The following is a 21436-nucleotide window of genomic DNA, read 5'->3' on the forward strand; positions in this document are numbered from 1 at the left end:
TTCTTTTTTCTTAAATAAGTCCTGTTAACATTTCATATAATGGCTTGGTGATGATGTACTTCTTTAGCTTTACCTTGTTTGGAAAGCACTTTATCTACCTTTCCACTCTAAATGATAGCTTTGCTGGATAGAGTAGTCTTGATTATAGGCCCTTGCTTTTTACCCCTTTGAATACTTCTTGCCAGTCCTTTCTTGCCTGCTAAATTTACTTTGATAAATCAGCTGATAGTCTTATAGGCGTCCCTTTGTAGGTAACTCTTTTCTTTTCTCTTGCTGCTATTAAGATTCTCTCTTTATCTTTAACCTTTGGAATTTTAATTATGATGTGCCTTGGCGTGGTCCTCTTTGGTTCCAATTTATTTGAGACTCTCTGTGCCTCCTGCACTTGCACGCTATTTACTTTGCCAAATTAAGGGTATTTTCATTTATTATTTTTTCACATAAGTTTTTAATTTCTTGCTTTTCCTCTTCTCCTTCTGGCACCTCTATCATTCGGATGTTAGCATCTTTAAAGTTGTCACAGAGATTTTAAGCCATTCCTCTTTTTTTTTTTTTTTTCCAATTCTTGTTTCCTCCTTCTGTACTGGTTGACTGTTTATTTCTTCCATATTTTCCAAATCATTGACTTGAACCCTGGTTTCCTTCCTTTAACCACTGATTTTGTGTAAGTTTTCCTTCATTTCACTTAGCATAGCTTTCGTATCTTCCCTTATGTGTTTGTCATACTTGATTAAGTATGCTCAATTCTGTGAGCATTGTTATCAACATGTTTTGAACTCTGTGTCTATTAGTTGGCTATCTCCTCATCACTTAGTTCTCCCAATGTAACCTTGATCTGCTCCCTCTTTTGGGCCATACTCCTCTGTCTCCTCATCTTGGCAGCTTTCCGTGTTTGCTTCTGTGTCTTAGATAGAGCTGTTGCACCAGTTAAGCTGTAAGGGGCGGAGCCTTAGGTATTCGTCAGTGCTGGGCGACCTGTTTCACCATGTTGTGGGACTATGTGATGGAGAGGTCTGAGAGGGAACAATGACACTTGCTCAGCACTCACCCCTTTTCCAGTCACTTCTCCCACTTCCCATATGGGACTGGCACTCCTCTAGCTATTGCCCTGGTTGTAGTTCTCAGAGTTGGTGGGCTTTCAGACATCTTAGGACAGTAGGGGCCCTCTAAACAATTGCACTCTGCTGAGAGACTGGCAGTTTCTTCCTCTACCCCCACCCACACTGGTTTTCACATCAGAAGCAATGTAGCTTTATTTTTCTAGCACTGGAACTGAGAGCTGCACAGTCTGGTCTGGGGCTGGGATCGCTTCCCAGGTTTTCTTCTCTACTGTTACAATGTATGACTGTGTTTTACAGCAGCCCCTGGCCACCAGCCACGGCCACTGCCTTGCCACAGCTGCTGCCACACTGCGTCCTCTCCACCCTTCCTACCTGTCTGGATGAGTATTTTTTCTTTATTTATGCATTTGTTGGACTTTCATACAATTTAGTTTTCTGGTACTTCTGTTTGTTTAGTTTTAATTTTAGTTTTAGTTTTGAGGTAGTTGCAATTCTTTCTTAGTTGTAGAGGTAGATGCAGTGTGTCTACTTATGACTCCATCTTGGCTGGAACTCTTGTTAAATTTTTTTTTTCTATTTGATGTGTGGGACCTAAGAGACAACAGTTTTTCCTTGACAGTCAGAGGGATTAAGCATTGTGAATCTGCCCACATTGACAAGAAACTTCACTTGGCAAGTGGGTCCCTGAATTTTGTTGGGTTTATCAGCCTCTCTACTGGCAGAGATATGATGACACCAGTCAGGGATGTTGAGACTAAGGCTTCTGACTCAACCAATAGGACGACATCCACATAATTAGAGTTATGGACATCAGAGGGTAGAGGCACTTGTGGTAAGTCCTGATGGCAGGAAATTTAGGTAGCCCTGGGGGAACACAGCAAATATATATTCGAAGTTTTGTGACATGAGTGCAAACTTATCTTGATCCTCAATGCTACTGGTATGGGGGGAAATAAGACATTAGCGATGTCTGAAACATCATTCCAAGGGCCATCATTCTGCGTAATAGATTCAGTTGCAGTCACAATGACTAGAAGAACCAGAGCTATGGGAGCAAAACTGGATCCAGCTAGTAATAATTCAGTAAGCCTCTAGCTTCTGTTTGTCTTTTTCACTGTGCATATAAAACTACTGTGTTGAAATAATGTAGCTCTTGCCATAATCACTGCTTTTAAATCCTTAGGGCAATTTCTCTTGTTTCTCCTAGAATGCTACACTATTTCTGTTAGACTACCCAGAGAGAGGGGGGCAGAGAGGAGGGTTGTAGAGCAATGAAATGTATCCCACTATTATTTCTCTACATGTGGCTCTTATCAATTGAGAGAATCTCCACTTATGACATGTGGACATATGATCTCACAACAAATTACTTCTAACTACAAATTTAGATGTAGAATCAGTGGCCATGGTATGATGAATTGGCCCAAGGATCTCATTCACAAACTTATATTAGCTGCTCTGCTTCCCTGGGAACCATATCCAAACCTCATTAGCTGAATCCAGGCACCTTTTCATTCCACAAATCTTGTAGGTTATTAACTGGAGTACCAATATCCAATAGAACCATTAAAGTTTGAGTTCCACCCTTTTCCCAAATTCACCAGAATATTCAGATGAGTATGTATAACTTCTTTCCCCATTGGGATCAGCCACATTTCTGTTCTTACCTTTTAAAAAGATGAGGTGGGGTGCATGGGGAGGTATTGGAGGCACATACAGAGAGAGAAGCTATATGTCATGCAACAAGGCTTTGCATTTACTCTCAGTTTTGACTGGTATAGCACCAGCTTATGTCTCAACTAAATGAATTTTTAATGTTTTCAGCATGCCTAATGCTTTATATCAAGTTGAAAGTTCTTCATGGTGGCACCATTTATTTTAGCTTTGAAACTCAGTGACTCAGCAGCCACAGCCATAGCCACATTGCCTTCTGCCTGGAGCTGTAAGGTTTGTGTCTTATAGCTGACTCAGGCTTCCCTTACATAGTGGCAAATTGTTTTAAGGAGTCCACTTTAATCCAGGGCATCTCTTGTGCCACTGTCATAACATCTACCTTTTGGGCCAGTTTCAACATCTGGGCTTGGGGGAGTTTTCTAGGAAGACACTGGATTGCAAGAATTTATCTAGGTTTCTTTTGGTCAGTTTCTCATTCTCCAATGGGTCACCTTCATCAGCATTGTAAACCCAATCCAGGGCAGTAAGAGCTAGAATACTAGTAAATGCCTCATCTATGGTTTTTCCATCTGAGTTTGTCTCAAAATCTCCCTGAGAATACCTAAACTCTCTTATAGGTATCCAAGTTATAAGGTTGAAATTGTAGACTGAAAGAGGGGATTGATCTATAATAGAGGCCAGCTATTGACATTCTTCCTTAACAAACATTATATTCCCCACAAATCTCATCTCTTTTACTAAGAAAAAAATTTAAAATTTACCTAGTTTTTGCTCATAGCAGCTGGGTAATTGTTGTATGAGAAGGGGCCCATCCAGGCTGAATTTTACTGCCAGTTGTTACAGTGTAATAGACCTTAAGGTAACCACCATATAGAGGAAAACATCTTTTTGTAGGAGAGTTAACAACCATGGCGTCATTCAGTAAGCTGTCTTTGAACCTCCTTCCCAGTTCTCATTCTGAAACCACCTCCCCAATTTCTCATTGATGGGTATTAAAGTGGAGGTCATTTGGTTGCCAAATTAACCATACAATTTTGTCAACAGGTCGCTACTGACTCACAGACTTTCTCTAAGTCCCATTAATTAGCTTATAAGGCCCTCACCCTTTCTCTTCTAGAAAAACTGTATCTTTGTCAGCATCATTGCCCAAACTGTGAAGAACTAACTTACAAAGCTTAGTTTGTCACAGTTTACGGATGCTGATAGAAAACATGGGCAGAATGAAGGGCTGTTTAATATTCAAAGCAAGAGCAGTAGCCAGAGTATCAGCATTTTTTCATTGGTTTTTGAGCCATGATTTCCACAGAGTGACAGGAAGAGTGTAAGATAACACATTCTCATGGAGTCAGTGGTGTTAAAAAATAAACCTGAGTCTAGTGGGCACAAATATTTTATAATGGGCAGTAAATATGCCTGCCTTATGCTCCAGAGGGAACATCACCTCTATATTCCAAGGTTATAAGCAAATTGCTATTATGGGAAAAACTTATCTCTATATTCTAAGGATCTTTCCTATACAAATGTCTTTGAAAAGAGAGTCCAGAACAAAGGGCAGTCAGGTTTTTGCTTGCAACACATGCAGAAACTAGAAAGACCCATGGAGAACTGTACCCCAACATTATGTTTCAGGGCCAAAGAGGAAAATGTAGACTCCAAATGCTATACATGTTGCATTTGTTTGATATACAATATAATGGTCTTAAATTTGCATGTACATATGTTTCAAATAAGAGTGAGAGAAAGAAGAGTTATATTGAATTCATAGAAAATCTACTATATTTCTGATAGTCAGTTAAAATGTGGTTCTAAAAGAAAAATAGGCAAGTTGAACAAATGAGCATGGTCTTTGCAAAACTGGTTTCTAAGAGGTCTGTATTATGGGATAAGTTATAAAACTTTCAAAGCATAAATAAAATAGCTTTTTGTGCACATCTGTTGGGAAGGGAGATTAAGTGGCATAGCTATTGTCATCCAGGAAAATCCCTCTTATCTGATTGGAAAAATGACAAACAGCGATGTAACACATATGACAAATTCACACATGGGCATAAGTAGAGTTTGTTACTATCACTCCTTCCCCTGATACTCTGAAATCACTAGCCCTAACCCATAAGGCTTATTGCCTAGAGAAAGGAAGAGTGGTATCAAAGATCACGGAGCAGGACAAAAGAAGATCATGACAAAGAAACTTTCACTTGATAGGAAGAATTACAGACAAGTTAACCTTCATCCCCATAACAATGAGCACACCTTGTGCCTAGATCTTGGTTTCCAAAACCATTTTCCAATGAAAGGAGCCAAGAATCTTTGGATAAAGGGCTGATTCTAGAATTGGAACAGGAAATATACAAGATGATACTAGAACAGCTTTTAGTGCCATAAAGTGAAGAAGTGCCCCCCCAAAACCCACACAATTGATTGAACTATGTCAAAGGAATATAGGAGCCAACTGAAAGATCTTCCAATGGCCAAAAGAGCAATTTCAGCAAGTAAACAAACAAACAAATAAATAAATAAAGTAGTATTGGATTGTAACTCAATGTATAAAACAAATATCCAGGAGTTCATACAGCTATAAGTAAATGACGAAAGAAAGAATGAATGAGTAAATGAATGAATGAATGAATGGGGGAGAATAGACAAATCTCCCATGCAGAAAAATCCATGTATTTATATAGATACTCTACCCTCAAGGAAATAAAACATATCTCCCATTACTTAAGTATGGGATGTGCATAGTGACTTCCCTCTAAACAGTACAGCATAGAAAAGAAATAAAAGTATAACTTTACAGTAAAGAAACCTGACCCATAATACCTCAGCTAAATTGACAAGGTTTACATCAACAGGGATAAACTATGTTGGTAGTATGTACTTTTAATATTATGTAATGAAAATGACAGTTGACCTCTACGGTATTCTACTCACAAAACACATAATTCCAATATAATCATGAGAAAGACATCAGCCAAATCCCAACTGAGAGGTACTCCATAAAATACCCAGCCAGTACATACCTGTCAGAACATGGAGGCAGCTAGAATGCACACCTGGACTTTTGGTATATGCTAATCAACCTGGCCCAGGATTTAGCTGTTCCCAGAGGATATGTTGATGGACTGAACCCATTTCCAGGGGAAATGGTAATATACCTAGCCCAATGTGTTAACTAACCTGGTGTGGGGGGCAAGCAATGAGATGTAAATGACCTACTGAATATGTTGATAAGCAAACTCACACTCACTGAATAAAAAGGGTGCCTGCAGAAGTGCAGGTGGGACTCCTACAGGCCCACAAGGAGGACCCGGAGTCCCCATACCCTGTTCCCCGTTCCCTTGCTCCCCATTCTCCTTGCTCCTATGGGCCCTTGGGTTGGTCCGGGAGCTGCCTCTCCCCGCTCCCCTCTGCCCCCCTTTTTCCCTCAATAAACCCATTGCCTGATCCCACAGTGGTCTCAGGGTTATTCCTCAGAGCAAGGCTGTCCTGACATTTTGGTGCCAAAACCTGGGAGGGGCTCCGAGAGTGGTCAATGACAGCTTGAAGGCAGGGGAGCAGTGGGCTGAAGCAGCACATCCCAGGCTTACCCCCTGATCCTGTTTGTCTGAACCCTCTCACCCTCTCCCCTTGCACCTTGCTTGAGAGATATGCCTGTCTGATGATCTCTGCCTCCAGACCTTTTGCCGTAGCCTGCCCTCCATCCACACTGGACAACAACTAGTTGAGTTTCATCTCATTGGGCAAGTCTCATCACATTGACTGTCTTGCTTCTGAGCCTATTGTGGCTCTGCTCAAAAACCCTAGGCCTAGGTCTGTCTTCCTTGGGGCCTTGCACCTCATTGAATTTCCAGATGCGGCTGGGGATGCCCTCCCCATGGATAGTTTGCTTGGGGCCTTTGCACCTTGTAGAATCAGCAGCTTAAGTGGGGACACCCCTTAACCCTCCTGATTCATTTAATCTTAGACTCACCCTCTGGGTCATTATTCTCAGTGCCATGGGAGCATATCAGGTCCTGCTAAGAAAATAATTTTTCTCTCCACTGTTGCCTGGCCTCAAAATTCTTTTGATAATCAACACTGTTGACCAGAACACGGAACATTTGACTTCAAATTTCTTACTGGCTTCTACAACTTACTCAGCCATAATGGCCAATGGTCTCAGGGTCTCCATCCACTCCTCCCTCCCCCGTCCCCTTTCAGCTTTGGCCTGACCACAACTTATCCTTTTCCAGGAGGTTACAGGACCCCATGGACCCATTAGGGTGTATGTCCTCTTTTCCCTCTCCTCAGAACTCACTGGCATTTTCCTCCGCTCTCTGCCTCAAACCACCCACCACTCCCCACTCTCTTCCTTCCATTATCAGTCATTTGGAACATCTCACTTTTGGAGTAAAGGAAATGCTGTGTTGTGGGGGTGGACCATTCAAATTTGCTAGGTCAGTGTTTGGAGGTAGAAACAATAAAATCTGAAATGAGTGCTCAGATTCTGCCTGGGCTCCGAAGATAAAAAAGGCACTTCCTCTCTCCGACCTGCGTTCTTGGGCATCCCTACATGAGTAGGGGCCTCGCAGGGGTGTCTGGGGTCAATACCTGAGATGTGCACAAGCCTCATGGGGAACTCCCATCCCTGTGGCGCAATTTTTCAACTTAGGTTTATATCTCGAGAGGATAGAGGAAAATTTTAGCCTGCAATGAAAAGTTCTGACTTTCCATGTCCTGATCTAAGTAGGTCTTCTCGTTCAAATTCCGTCACTCATAAGTCTTTTTCCCTTTTCTTTGACTGCTCCATCTACACCTCTACCACCATCATTTCTCTCTGCTTTACAAAGTAGTTGCTATGTTTGTTTTCCAGCCAATCAGCCAGCTAATCACCTAGCAGGAGGTGATGCTATTCCTTGCTTGCCTGACCCAAGCCTTGACAGAAAGGCTGTAAAAATTTTTTTCTTATATCTGCCTAATAGCCAAAGAAGTTCTGTTTAGTAAAATAATTATGTGTTGTGATACATTACTCAAATACGTAACTAATGTTCAAAAATTCATGTCTCTCAATTCTGAGAACTGAAATTTTGTCAGCCTATATTAATGTTATATATCTTTTATTATCACTTTAAATAAATAGTTAAATATCATTTCATACATATATTCCTTAAATCAAATGTTTGACAATATTTCCAGAACTTAAAATTTAAAGGACTTTTCTCTATGGCTCTGAGGTATTTCAAAGGGCCCTTGAAATATCTCAAGGATTTATTCTTTTCTTACAAAAAAGGAAATTTTAGACTAATCAGGCTTAAGACATTTTGAAATGCTTGGAAAGCTTTGTCAAATAAGGAAATTCTACGAGAATCTCCAAAAGTCTACAAAGTTCTAATATACTTTTATTTATAATTCTAATGATTATTTTAGAATGTTATGTTGCAGAATTGCATATGTTGCAGAGCCTCTGAGCATGCTGAAAAGAGTTTATATAAGTCATAGATGGTCTGTGTCAGTTAAAGAAAGTGAAGGGAAGAAAAGAGAAAGAAAGGAGTTAAGGAATAAGGAAAGAGTTATGCCACATCCATGTATGGCATGAGAAAGAAGGACATGGGGAATAGAGAAGAAATAATAAGAAAAAAATAAGCATATGTTAAATCTGAAAGAGTAAAAGGTATTTAGAAAGTTTGTGAATGTTGCAGAAGGTCTATGGAAAGTTGTAAAGAAAAATATAAAAGGGTGTAAAAGTATGAGCCTGGAGAGAGTTAAAGCTTCACACTATGTAGGAAAGTGAACAAGGGAGAGTGTAAGGCATGAAAATTAAAGGTATATAGAAGTTTTGTTAGATGGTTTTAGTAATGGAAAGTATAGGGCACAGAGATGTAATTTTAGTGAGTATTAGAAGGACAAGAAATTTCCTTCTTCATTTACATTTTTCTTCCTACCTGATCCTTCTAGAATTTGGCTTTCTGGGGGAGTTTCTCTGCATGAAATTAATAAGACTGGTTGTTAACAGGGGTTTTTTTCAACGGAGGCTTTGACTGGAATGTCATGCCTGACGGAGGTGTGCCTGGGCTCTGGCTGTTACCAGAAAGCCCCAAGGAACTGAGATTGACTTTCAAAGCTAATGAAATCCCACAAGGAAAAAACCTGGTACACATACCTTGGCAGGTTGTGTGACTCATGGCAGTCTTTCATGGGAAGGAACAAAGGTTGCTTTCATGAAAGGTGGCTAAAAAGAACCTTAAGGCACAATGGAAAACCTCAAGGACTTGAAAGAAGCAGGTGTTTACAGGCAAGGCCTGGTGGTTAGTGTAGGGCTCAGCTTCTATGCCCTGAAGGGAAAACTAAACAGCTAATCTGAAGGTTCCTTGTATAAGTCCCAGCAAAGTGGACTTAAAGATCATATGTGATCAGTGGTTACTCTTGCTGTGTTCTTGAAAACAGGCTAAATTAAAATTGGACTTAATACAGTTACTTTAATGACAATGAGGGTGATCTTAAGGAGAAAAATCATGATTTAAGGAAAATCACAATGCTCACTGGTGGACTATAGACTAGTGCAACTAACTGTCTTCAAAGTTTATTTTCATTAGGAAGTTGAAACTGGGTTTGTGACATACATCATCAGAGATGCTCAATGTGCAGGCACAAAGAATCTGTCAAGTTGCAGCTGTTAAATATCATTCAAAAAAAAAAAAAGGCTTTGCAATTGAATGTCTTCCCAAGACAGTCCTATAGACTCAGTGACTGGTTTATAGGTTGTGGTATAAATTAACAATTTTTCACAAGTTTGTTCATTGCAGGTTTATCTACCCACCTGACCCATTCCAGCCAGGGGACCGAGTCTTACTAAAGACCTGGAAGACTCAAGGCCCTGACCAGCATCTGGCCAAACAATAGCCTGGTTCCTATGACATCCTGTGGACAATGCATTCTTCCTGAAGCTGATGGGAATCAAATCCTGAATCCCCACACAGCACCAATATTAATTACATATACTATTTTACCCATAGGACTGTCAATACAGCTATAGCACAGGCAACCCACTTAACCATAATGCTGAGAGATTACCATGACCAGCCAATCCCCCAGGATGAGATATACACTGCTTGAACAGGAGTACAGCCCATCCACCACGCTCAGACATACACTTCTTGAATGGGAGTAAAAGCCTCACAGCCCCTTCTTACACCTTTTCTAACACTACTTTTAGCTCTTATTCTAGGACCCTGCCTCCTGTGACTCCTTGTAAGCTGCATCAAAATAACTGTCAATACAGCATGGTACCAACAGCCCACACCCTCATGCCCTGTCTACTCCTCGGTACCAACCTCTACTAACACAAGAAACATGGAAATATAAACCCAGAGGGTAATGTACACTCTGACTATGCCCTTATGTTACAGGAACTAATCAGAACAACTACAACACCCTTTCCCCCTAAACCCTCTATCCATGACCCTGGATCTTAGCATCATTCTTTTTGTTACAAACAAAAGACTAGAGGAGACTTTCAGCCAAGATGGAGGCCTAGACAGACACACTGCATCTCTTTCCACAACTAAGAAGGAATACAACTACCTCAAAACTAGAGACTACCAGAAGTTCCAGAAAATCAAGCTACATGGAAGTCCAACAAACAAAGATATAAAGAAGAAATACTCATCCAGACAGGTAGGAGGGGCAGAGCCAGGGTGGAGCGGATGCAGTGTGGTGGCGGCAGCGGCTGTGGTGGTGGCAGTGGCATGCTGGCAGAAAGCACAGTCACACATTTTTAAAAGTCAGGAAGAACACCTAGGGAGTGCTCCCAGCACCAGACCAGACCGCAGAGCTCATGGTTCCAGTGCCAGGGAAAATAGAGCCCCGTTGCTTCTGACTCTGCAAACCAGTAGGTGTTGGGGCAGAGGCAGAAACTGCCAGTCTATCAGCAGTGTCCACGTGTTTAAAGGGCCCCATGGTCCTAGAACATCTGCAGACCCACCCACTCTGGGAACAACACCCAGGGCAACAGCTAGAGAGGCACCAGTCCCACACGGAAATGGGAGAAGTGCCTGGAGAAGTGGCGAGTGCTGAGCAAGCAGCATTGTTCCCTCTCAGACCCCTCCCCCGCATACAGTGTCACAACATGGTGAAACGGGTTGTCCTGTACTGACGAATACTTAAGGCTCCGCCCCTTACAACATAACAGGTATGACAGCTCTACCTAAGACACAGAGGCAAACAAACAGGAGCCTGTCAAGATGAGAAAACAGAGAAGTATGGCCCAAAAGGGGGAATGGATCAAGGTTCCAGTAGGAGAACTAAGTGATGAGGAAACAGTCAACCTAACAAACATAAAATTCAAAATACTGGTGGTGAAGATGCTCACAGGCTTGACAGATATTCTTAAGTATGGCAAATGCATAAGAGAAGAAGTGAAGGCTATGCTAAATGAAATGAAGAAAAATCCACACAAAACCAATGGTGAAGGGAAGAAAACCAAGGTTCAAATCAATGATTTGGAACATAAGGAAGAAAAAAACAGTCAACCAGTATGGAATGAGGAAACAATAATTGAAAAAAAAAAAAAACAAGGGGAAGTTTAGGAACCTCTGAGACAACTTTAAACGTGTCAATATCCAAATTATAAGGGAACCAGAAGGAGGAGAGGAAGAGCAAGAAATCGAAGGCTTATGTGAGAAAATAATGAAGGAAAACTCCCCAACTTTGGCAAAGGAAATAGACATGCAAGTCCAGGAAGCACAGAGGTCCAGACCAAGATAGACCCAAAGAAGACCACACCAAGACACATCATAATTAAAATTCCAAAAGTTCAAGATAAAGAGAGAATCTTAAATGCAGCAAGAGAAAAGCAGAGAGTTACCTATAAAGGGGTGCCTATAAGACTACTAGCTGATTTCTCAAAATACACTTGTAGGCAAGAAGGGGCTAGTAGAAGTATTCAAGATGATGAAAAGCAAGAACTTTTTTACAACCAAGATTACTCTATCCAGAAAAGCTATCATTTAGAATGGAAGGGCAGATGAAGCGCTTCCCAGACAAGGTAAAGCTAAAGGAGTTCATCATCACCAAGTCATTATTATATAAAATGTCAAAGGGACTTACTTAAGAAAAAGAAGATCAAAATTATGAACCTTAAAATGAGAACAGACTCACAACTATCAAGTGAATCTACAAAATAAAAACAAAATCCAACTAAGTAAACCAAAATAGGAACAAATCATAGTTATGGGGATAATTTGGAGGGTGATCAGCTGGGAGGGGGAAGGGGGAGAAAAGGAGAAATGGTGCAGGGATTAAGAAGCATAATTGGTTGGTACAAAATAGACAGGGGTAAGTTAAGAATAATATAAGAATGGGTGAAGCCAAAGAATCTATATGCATGACCCATGGACATGAACTAAAGAGGGAGGCATTGCTGGAGGGAAGGGGGTTACTGGGCAGAGGGGAGAAAAGGCAGAAACTTGGGACTACTGTAAAAACATAATGAATAAAATATATATATTTAAAAAGAACTGGAAATGTCAGAACATGGAGGCAGCCAGAATGCACATCTGGACTTTTGGTATATGCTAATCAACCTGGCCCTGGATTTAGCTGTTCCAAAAGGATATGTTGATACACTGAACCCATTTCCAGGGGAAATGGTAATGGACCTAACCCAATATGTTAACTAACCTGGCGTGGTGGGAAGCAATGAGATGTAAGTGACCTGCTGAATATGTTGATAAGGGAACTCACCCTCACCAAAATGTGTGGTTGGCAAGTATAAAAAAGGTGCCTGCACAAGCTCAGGTGGGACTCCTATGTGCCCACGAGGAGGACCAAGTGTCCCCACTCCCCATTCCCCATACCCCATACCTTGTCTTCTTGCTCCTCATTCACCATACACCACTCCCCATTCCCCGTACCACATTTCTCATTCCCTTGATCCCCATTCCCCTTGCTCCTATGGGCCCTTGGATTGGTCCAGGAGTTGCCTCTCCCCTCCACCCCTTTCGCCCCTTTTTCCCTCAATAAACCCATTACCTGATTCCACACTGGTCTCCGGGTGATTTCTTAGAGCAAGGCTGCCCTGACACCCACTTCTCCCTTGCACATGCACTTCCTTATCATTAAACACTCAGGACAATGGGGTTCTGGTCAGCATCAAATATTTTTAGGAACAAAGCCTTGAGTCTGTTGACCACATAGAGGTTCAGCCAAACTAGAGATAACATCTAGGCTTGAGTTGTGTTTGAGCTCCAAAATGACCCCACTGACTACATCCTTGGGAAACCAGATAAAGTGATGCCATCGCTGAAATCACAACCATATGCAATAATCAACTACCCTCTACCCTAGTGCCTACCAATCAGTAGAGACTATGACCTTAACCATGACTCTAATTACCTTAGTCCCCTATATAGTCCATCCCCTAGAAGTCATCAGGGAGCCAGCTATTCAAACATTAGCTCACCTGTGACTCACAGTGTGGCTCCACTTTCTCAACTAAGAAACCCTTACTTTATTTGCTGTAAGGTCCAATTCATGTCTTATTGGATTTTGATACATGCAGACAAATGGACCTATTTTTTTCTGGTAACAGTCACATTGTCCTAAGTGTTGTGAGAAATTAAGGTATTGTGTGCATTCTCTGTACCAGGTTGGCACTTTAGGTACTTTATATTTCTTCCTTCCTTTAATCCTTATGAAACCTGAAAGAGTAGCATTACAACTATATTTTGTAAATAAGAAAATTGAGATTTGGAGAGGTTAAATAGGTTGCAGAAGCTCAGGAATTCAAAACCAAGTGTGTTAATGTACAAAGCCCATGCTCTTTCATTTATACCATGATTTAGCACAATGCCTGCCATCTGGTAGATGTTCAACAAATATATTGATTGAATGACTAAAGTACTAGTATCCACTATCCTCTAATTATACACACTACATATACACACTAAATAGAACAATTTAAAGAAATGTAAAAACAAGAAGTTAAAATTTGTAGTACCTACTTATTAATCCTCAATTACAATTCTTCACTACCTAATCTGGCCTTTTAATTATTGGTAACTCACCTTGAAGCCTACCGGGCTCCTTCATGTCAATAATTCTGAGTTGCAGAGGAACTGTAATCCCTTACATCCTTAAAAAATGGTTTTCCACAACTGTTTCTTTCAAGAAATATCTTAAGGTTTAGTTAAGGCAGCTGAAGAGTTACAAGTGAAGTATTTTTTTTCACTTACATTCATTCATTAGTTCATTCATCAACAAATATTTTTTAACAATTCTTATATAGCATGCACTCTGCCAGGGCTGTTAGGAAAACAAGGTTTGATTAATGACACGTTTCTCAAACCCTCATTCTAGCAAGTTTTTTCAGGCCTCAAACCCCTGCAGGAACAGTTTCCTTAATTATGAGGGAAATAAAAATTCAATTCACATTAAATATTACTAAACACTCAACAAAATGCCAAAAATAAAAGACTAACACCATGTATAAGCAAAAATGTGGAAAAACTGGACTACTATGGGGGTGTAGGTGGAAGTGTAAATTGGAACAATCATTTCGGAAAACTGGAATTACCTATTAAAACTAAGAATACACATATCACTTGACAGAACAATACCAATCTTGAGTGTAATATAGCTAACAGAAATGAGTGTGTATGTGCACAAAAAGACAAGCATAAGAAAATTTACAACCACACTGTTCATACAGCCTCAAACTGGAAACAACTCAAGAGTAGAGTGAATGAATAAATTGTGGTATATTCACACAATAGAATGGTGATAAAAATGAAGAATGGTCATTCAGACAGCAAAACAAATAAATCTCACAAAAAATAATATTGAATGAAAGAAGCCAAGTACAGAAGAGTACACAGTATTTCATTTCATTTACATAAAGTTCAAAAACAGACAAAACTAATCAATGCTTTTATAAATGAGATTTATGGTTACCCTTAGACAAAGTAGTTTCTGAGATGGGCCGCTTGGGGAGAATCTAGAGTGCTGGTAGTGATGTTTTTTAAAAAATTTATTTATTTATATTATTTTTTTTAATTTTATTTTTTGGTTTTTTAATTATAGTTGCCCCATTTTTTCCCGATTGCTCCCCCCAGCCCACTCCTTCTCCCATAATCGTATCCCTCCCCATTGTCCATGTCCATGAGTTATTTAAACACGATCCTTGACTAAACCCTTCCCTTACTTATCCCCATTCTCTCCTTCCAACCTCCCCTCTATTGACTGTTATTTTGCTCCTTGTCCTATTTAGTTCATTTGTTTATGTTGTTCTTTAGTTTCCTGTATTAGGTGACATCATATGGTATTTTTCTTTCTTTGCCTGGCTTGTTTCACTAAGCATAATTCTCTCTAGTTCCATCCATGTTGTTGCAAATGGCAGGAGTTCCTTCTTTCTCTCTGCTGCATAGTATTCCATTGTGTAAATGTACCACTGTTTTTTGATCCACTCATCTACAGATGGGCACTTAGGCTGTTCCCAGAACTTAGCTATTGTAAACAGTGCTGCTGTGAACAGAAGGGTGCATAAATTCTTTTGAATTGGGGTTTTAGGATTTTTCGGGTATAATCCTAGCGGTGGAATCGCTGGTTCAAACGGCAGTTCCATTTTTAGTTTTTTTGCGGTAATTCCGTACTGTTTTCCATGGTGGCTGCACCAGTCTGCATTCCCACCAACAGTGCAATAGGGTTCCCGTTTCTCCACATCCTCACCAGCACTTGTTGTTTGTTGATTTGTTGATGATGGCCATTCTGACTGCTGTAAAGTGGTATCTCATTGTGGTTTTTATTTGCATCTCTCTGATGGCTAGTGATGTTGAGCATTTTTTCATGTGTCTATGAACCTTCTGTATGTCCTCTTCGGAGAAGTGTTTGTTCAGTTCCTTTGCCCATTTTTTAATTGGGTTTTCTGTTTTCTTGATGTTGACGCATATAAGCTTTTTATATATTTTGGAGATCAGTCCCCTGTCTGAGATATCATTGGCAAGTATGTTTTCCCATATGGTTGGTTTCCTTTTCATCTTGCTGATCTTTTCTTTTGCTGAGCAGAAACTCTTTAGTTTGATGTAGTCCCAATTGTTTATTTTTTTCCTTTATTTCTCTTGCCTTAGGAGATGTAGCCGTGAAAATATTGTTACACGGAATATCTGAAATTTTCCTGCCATGTTTTCCTCTAGGACTTTTTGGTGTCATGGCTTACATTTAAGTCTTTGATCCACCTTGAGTTTATTCTCATGTGTGGTGTAAGTTGGTGGTCTAGTTTCTTTTTTTGCACATCCATGCCCAGTTCTCCCAGCACCATTTGTTAAAGAGGCTCTTCTCACTCCATTTTATGTTCCTCCCTCCTTTATCAAATACTAGTTGATCGTATATTCCTGGATTTATTTCTGGATACTCTATTCTGTTCCATTGAACTATATGTCTGTTCTTATGCCCGTACCAGACTGTTTTGATCACAGTGGCTTTGTAGTATTGTTTGATGTCTGGTATTGTGATTCCTCCTGCTGTGTTCTTCTGTCTCAGGATTGTTTTTGCTATTTGGGGTCTTTTTTGGTTCCATATAAATTTTTGAAGTGTTTATTCTAGGTCTGTGAAATATGTAATTGGTATTTTAAAAGGGATTGCATTGAATCTGTGAACTGCTTTGGGTAGTATGGCCATTTTGATGATGTTGATTCTTGCCATTCAAGAACATGGTATTTGCTTCCATTTATTTTTATCTTCCTTCATTTCTTTCTTCAATATTATGTAATTTTCAGAGTACAGGCCTTTTATCTCTTTGGTTAAGTTTACTCCTAGGTACTTTATTTTTCTTGTTGCTATAGTAAATGGTATTTTCTTTTTTGTTTCTGTCTCTGATATTTTATTGTTGGTGTACAGAAATGCTTTAGATTTCTGTATATTTATTTTGTACCCTGCTATTTTGCCAAATTCACTTATTATATCGAGTAGTCTTTTAGTGGAGTTTATAGAGTTTTCTATGTATACTATCATGTCACCTGCATATAATGATAGTTTTACTTCTTCTTTCTCAATTTGGATGCCTTTTATTTCTTTTTCTTGTCTGATTGCTGTGGCTAGGACTTCCAACATTTTGTTGAATAGAAGTGAAGAGAGTGGACAGCCTTGCCTTGTTCCTGATTTCAGGGGGAATGTTTTCAGTTTCTGTCCGTTAAGTATGATATTGGCTTCAGATTTCTCATATATAGGCTTAATATGTTAAGGTATGCTCCTTATATTCCCATTTTGCTGAGTGTTTTCATCATAAATGGGTGTTGTACTTTATCAAATGCTTTTTCTGCATCTATTGATATGATCATGTGATTTTTGTCTTTAATTTTGTTTAGGTGATGTATTATATTTATTGATTTGCGAATATTAAACCATCCTTGCATCCCTTGGATGAATCCCACTTGATTGTGGTGTATGATTTTTTTTTGATGTATTGCTGGATTCTGTTTGCCAATATTTTATTGAGTATTTTAGCATCTATGTTCATCAGTGATATTGGCCTGTAGTCTTCTTTCTTTGTTGTGTCTTGAACTGGTTTTGGGATTAGGGTACTACTGGCTTCATAGAAAGAGGTTGGAATTTTCCCCTCTTCTTGGATTTTTTGGAATAGTTTGAGGAGGGTAGGAGTTAGTTCTTCCTTAAATGTTTTATAAAATGACTGTGAAGCCATCCGGTCCAGGGCTTTCATGTGCCGGGATATTTTTGATTACTGTTTCAATTTCCTTCTTTGTTATTGGTCTGTTGAGACTTTCTACTTCTTCTTGATTCAGTTTTGGACGGTTATATGTTTCTAGAAATTTGTCCATTTCTTCTGGGTTGTCAAATTTCTTGCCATACAGTTGTTTGTAGTCTTTTCTTACAATCCTTTGTATTTCTGTGGTATCAGTCATGATTTCTCCTTTTTTGTTTCTGATTTTGTTTTTTTGGGTCTTCTCTCTTTTTTTCTTGATGAGCCTGGCTAAAGGCTTGTCCATTATATTTATTTTTTCAAAAAACCAGTTCTTAGTTTTGTTTATCTTTTAAATTGTTTGTTTGGTCTCTATGTCATTTAATTCTGCTCTGATCTTGATGATTTCCTTCCTTCTTCTTGCCCTATGCTTTGTTTGTTATTGTTGTTCTAGTTCTTGTAGCTGTAGGGTTACATTTTTAATTTAAGATTCTTCTGTCCTTTTCAGATATGCCTGTATTGCTATGAACTTCCTTCTTAGGATTGTTTTTGTTGTGTCCCATAGGTTTTGGGCTGTTGTGTGTTCATTGTCATTAGTTTCCAGAAATTTCTTGATTTCTTCTTTGATGTCATTTTAACACATTCATCATTTAATAGCATGTTATTCATTCTCCATGAGTTTGGGTGTCTTTGATTTTTTTTCTCTGAGGTTGATTTTTAGTTTCAAGGCATTGTGGTCTTTAAAGGAGCTTGATATGATTTCAATTTTCTTGAATTTGTTGAGGCTTGTTTTGTGTTCTATCATGTGGTCTATCTTTGAAAATGTCCCATGTGCATTTGAAAAGAAAGTATATTTTTCTTTTTGGGGTGAAAAGTTCTATATATATTCGTCAAGTCCATGTGGTTAGTGTATTTTTCAATGCCTGAATATCCTTGGTGTTTCTTTGCTTCAAAGATCTGTCTATTGTTGATAATGAAGTGTTAAAGTCCCTTACTATGAGTATGTTGCTGTTAATATCCTTCTTGTGGTCTTCTAGTATTTCCTTTATGTATTTGCATGCTCCTATGTTGGGTGCATATATGTTTATCGGTGTTATATCTTTTTGATGGATTTTTCCCTTAAGTATTATGAAATGTTCTTCTTTGCCTCTTTTTATTGCCCTTGCTTTGAAATCCGGTTTGTCCGATATGAGTACTGCTACCCCAGCTTTTTTTTCATGTTCGTTTGCTTGGAATACTTTTTTGTATCCCTTTACTTTCAGTCTGTGTAAATCTTCTGTTTTGAAGTGTGTTTCTTGTAGACAGCAAATATGTGGGTCCTGTTTTCTTATCCATTCCGTTACCCTATGTCTTTTAATGGGAGCATTTAATTCATTTACACTTAAGGTTATTATTGACATGTGTTTATTCATTTCCCTTTGTACCTGTGTACTTCTTCTTTTTTTTTTTTTTCTTCTTTTTCTTAAAACATTCCCTTTAGCATCTCTTGCAATGCTGGTTTGGTGAAGATGTATTCTTTTAGTCTTCCTTTGTCTGGGAAACTCCTTATTTCACCATCTATTTTGAATGAGAGCCTTGCTGGGTAGAGTATTCTTGGTTGTAGGCCTTTATTTTTCATTGTTTGAAATATTTTTGACTATTCCCTTCTGGCTTGCAGTGTTTCTGTTGAGAAATCAGTCGATAGCCTTATCGGAACTCTCTGGTATGTCATTTGCTGTTTTTCTCTTGCTGCTTTTAGGATTCTCTCTTTGTCTTTGAATGTTGCTATTTTAATTATGATGTGCCTTTGAGTGGGTTTTTGGGGGTTCCTCTTCATTGGGACTCTTTATGCCTCTTGAACTTGCAGAACTTTTTCTCTCATCAGGTTGGGAAAATTTTCTGTCATTACTTCTCCTATCAGCTTCTCTATTCCTCGTTCTTCTTCTCCCTCTTTTATTCCGATGATTCGGATGTTATTTTTCCTCATGTTATCCTGTAATTCCCTTACATGTTCTTCATACTTCTTCAATCTTTTTTCATTTTGTTTTATTGTCTGGGAATTTTTTTCTACATTATCCTCTATTTATTTAGTGTGAAAGGGAGACTAAACAAAACAGACAAACAAATAAACAAAAATTGAAGAGGAAGGGTGAGAAGGAGAGATGGTATGAAATAAATTAAAGAGATAGTTTTAAAAACATTATTTTTAAGTAAAAATTAAAATTAAAATCAAAAACAAGAAATTTAAAAAATGAAAATAAAATAAAATAGAAATAAAAAACTAAAATAGAAATAAAAATTTTAAAAAATACAAAAAGGAAAGCTTTTACTTAGTTCAGCCTTTGTGTGTTGTCTTCTTCTGTATACACAGCTGGTCTAATGAGGTGGGCCAGAGGTTCCTGATCCTTGCATCAGCGCTGTGCTCCGCATTACTCCCACGCGCCTGCTGTGGCCAGTGCGTTCGTTTGGCGCCTGTTTGGAGCCAGCTGGGGTGCTTTTGCGTGCACACGTGTGCGTGCACAAGGTGGCCTGCGCTCTAGCCTCAGGCCTGCCAAGCTGCGCCCCAGGAGTTGGTCTCTCGCTTCTTGGGGCAGGGCCCTGGACACTTGTGCACAGTTGAAGTGAGCGTCTGTGAGTCGCCACTGCCCGTTGTTCCCACGCCGCAGCCAATTGCCGTTCCCGCACCCACCTGGGCGGGCACAAGCAGAGCTAGTGCAAGTGGGATGTGCTCTGGCCTGGCGCCCACTGGGGTTGGCCAGGGGTTTCTGTGCATGGTTTTCTGCATGCCCAGCGGGTCCTCCCTGTGCTCGTTGGGGCACTGATCTTACGTCTGTTGGGGTGTGTCCAAGGGGCACCTGGATGCATGGCTGGCGACCTGGCTACACGCCTGGGCCAGTGTATGAGGGCACTTCCCTGTGCACGCCCACGCTACCCAAGGGGAGGGTTGGGGAGTGGTTGAGCGCACTTCTGCGCCTGCGCTCCTCAAGAATGTCCTATCACCCCCAACCTTTCCTCCCCTCTCCGCAGTACATGAGAGAAAAATAGAAAAAGAAATAACATTCTCACATGCACAGCAGTATGCTGTTTCTTGTCTTTCAGCACCAGATGCCACCTGGCTCACTCCTGGCTCAGCCAGCATGCGGAAATCCTCTCTCTTCCTGATAACTCTCTGGGGAAGCCTGTGGTCACTAAAAAGTCTTTGTGTACTTCCAGCCATAGCTCAGGGAGCCACTCCAGTCAGAAATTTCTTCTCATCCCTTTTTTTTCTGCTATCTTCACCAAACAGGTTGCTCCCAGATGGTTTTCTCTAATCCAGCATTGCCAAGACTTGACTCCTGCCAGTGTCCAGCTGCTCACTGAGATGTTCTGTCTGCAATTAGTCCAAACTACAGACGTGTCTCGAGAGCCAGAAATCGCATCCTCCCCTCACTCCTCTGCCATCTTCTCCCCTCTAAAAATTTATTTTTTAATTATAGTTTACATATAATATTATTTTGTATTAGTATCAGGTGTATAGCATAGTGATTTAGACAACCATATTCTTAACAAAGTATTCCTCCCAATATTTCCAGTAGTCACCTGGCACCGTACATAATTATTACAATATTATTGACTTGATTTTGATGCAAATTGCATGGGTGTGTTCACTTCTTGAGGACGTATGGAGCAATTTGTGCACTTTCCTGTATGTATGTTATATTTCAATAAAAATAAAGCTTATCAAAACTAAACTCGAAAGTATCTTTGTTCTTTAACAGAATTTTCTGAACTTACTTAATCATGAGGATTGCTTGGGGGCTTTCTTTAAAACAAAATTTGAATCCTATCTCAAACCTACTGAATCAGGATCTCTTGAGGCAGCGGAGTGCTGAGAATCAGCATTTTAAGCACAATTATCTAAAGATACACTTAAAAACATGTTATCAAGGTATAATTGACATGTACATATTTCATGTGTATAACTTGATAAATTAGAATAACTATACACCTGTGAAACCATCAACACCATCAAGGCTATAGACATATCCATCACTTCACAAAGTTTCCTTTTGAGCTT

General features: G+C 39.6%; 1 protein-coding gene across 1 annotated transcript in view; it reads left to right on the top strand.

Moving 5' to 3' along the window:
• Nucleotides 1-21040, top strand: part of LOC149991045 (thymosin beta-15A) — a 40385-nt gene extending 19345 nt beyond the window's left edge. Inside the window, exon 2 of the mRNA XM_090265091.1 lies at nucleotides 20666-21040. The gene's annotated coding sequence lies outside the window, so the exon portion shown is untranslated. The remainder of the gene's footprint in view (nucleotides 1-20665) is intronic.
• Nucleotides 21041-21436: the final 396 nt, after the last annotated feature.

Source organism: Furipterus horrens, unplaced genomic scaffold, assembly GCF_987537825.1.
Source record: "Furipterus horrens unplaced genomic scaffold, mFurHor1.1.pri manual_scaffold_17, whole genome shotgun sequence".
NCBI classification, from domain to species: domain Eukaryota; kingdom Metazoa; phylum Chordata; class Mammalia; order Chiroptera; family Furipteridae; genus Furipterus; species Furipterus horrens.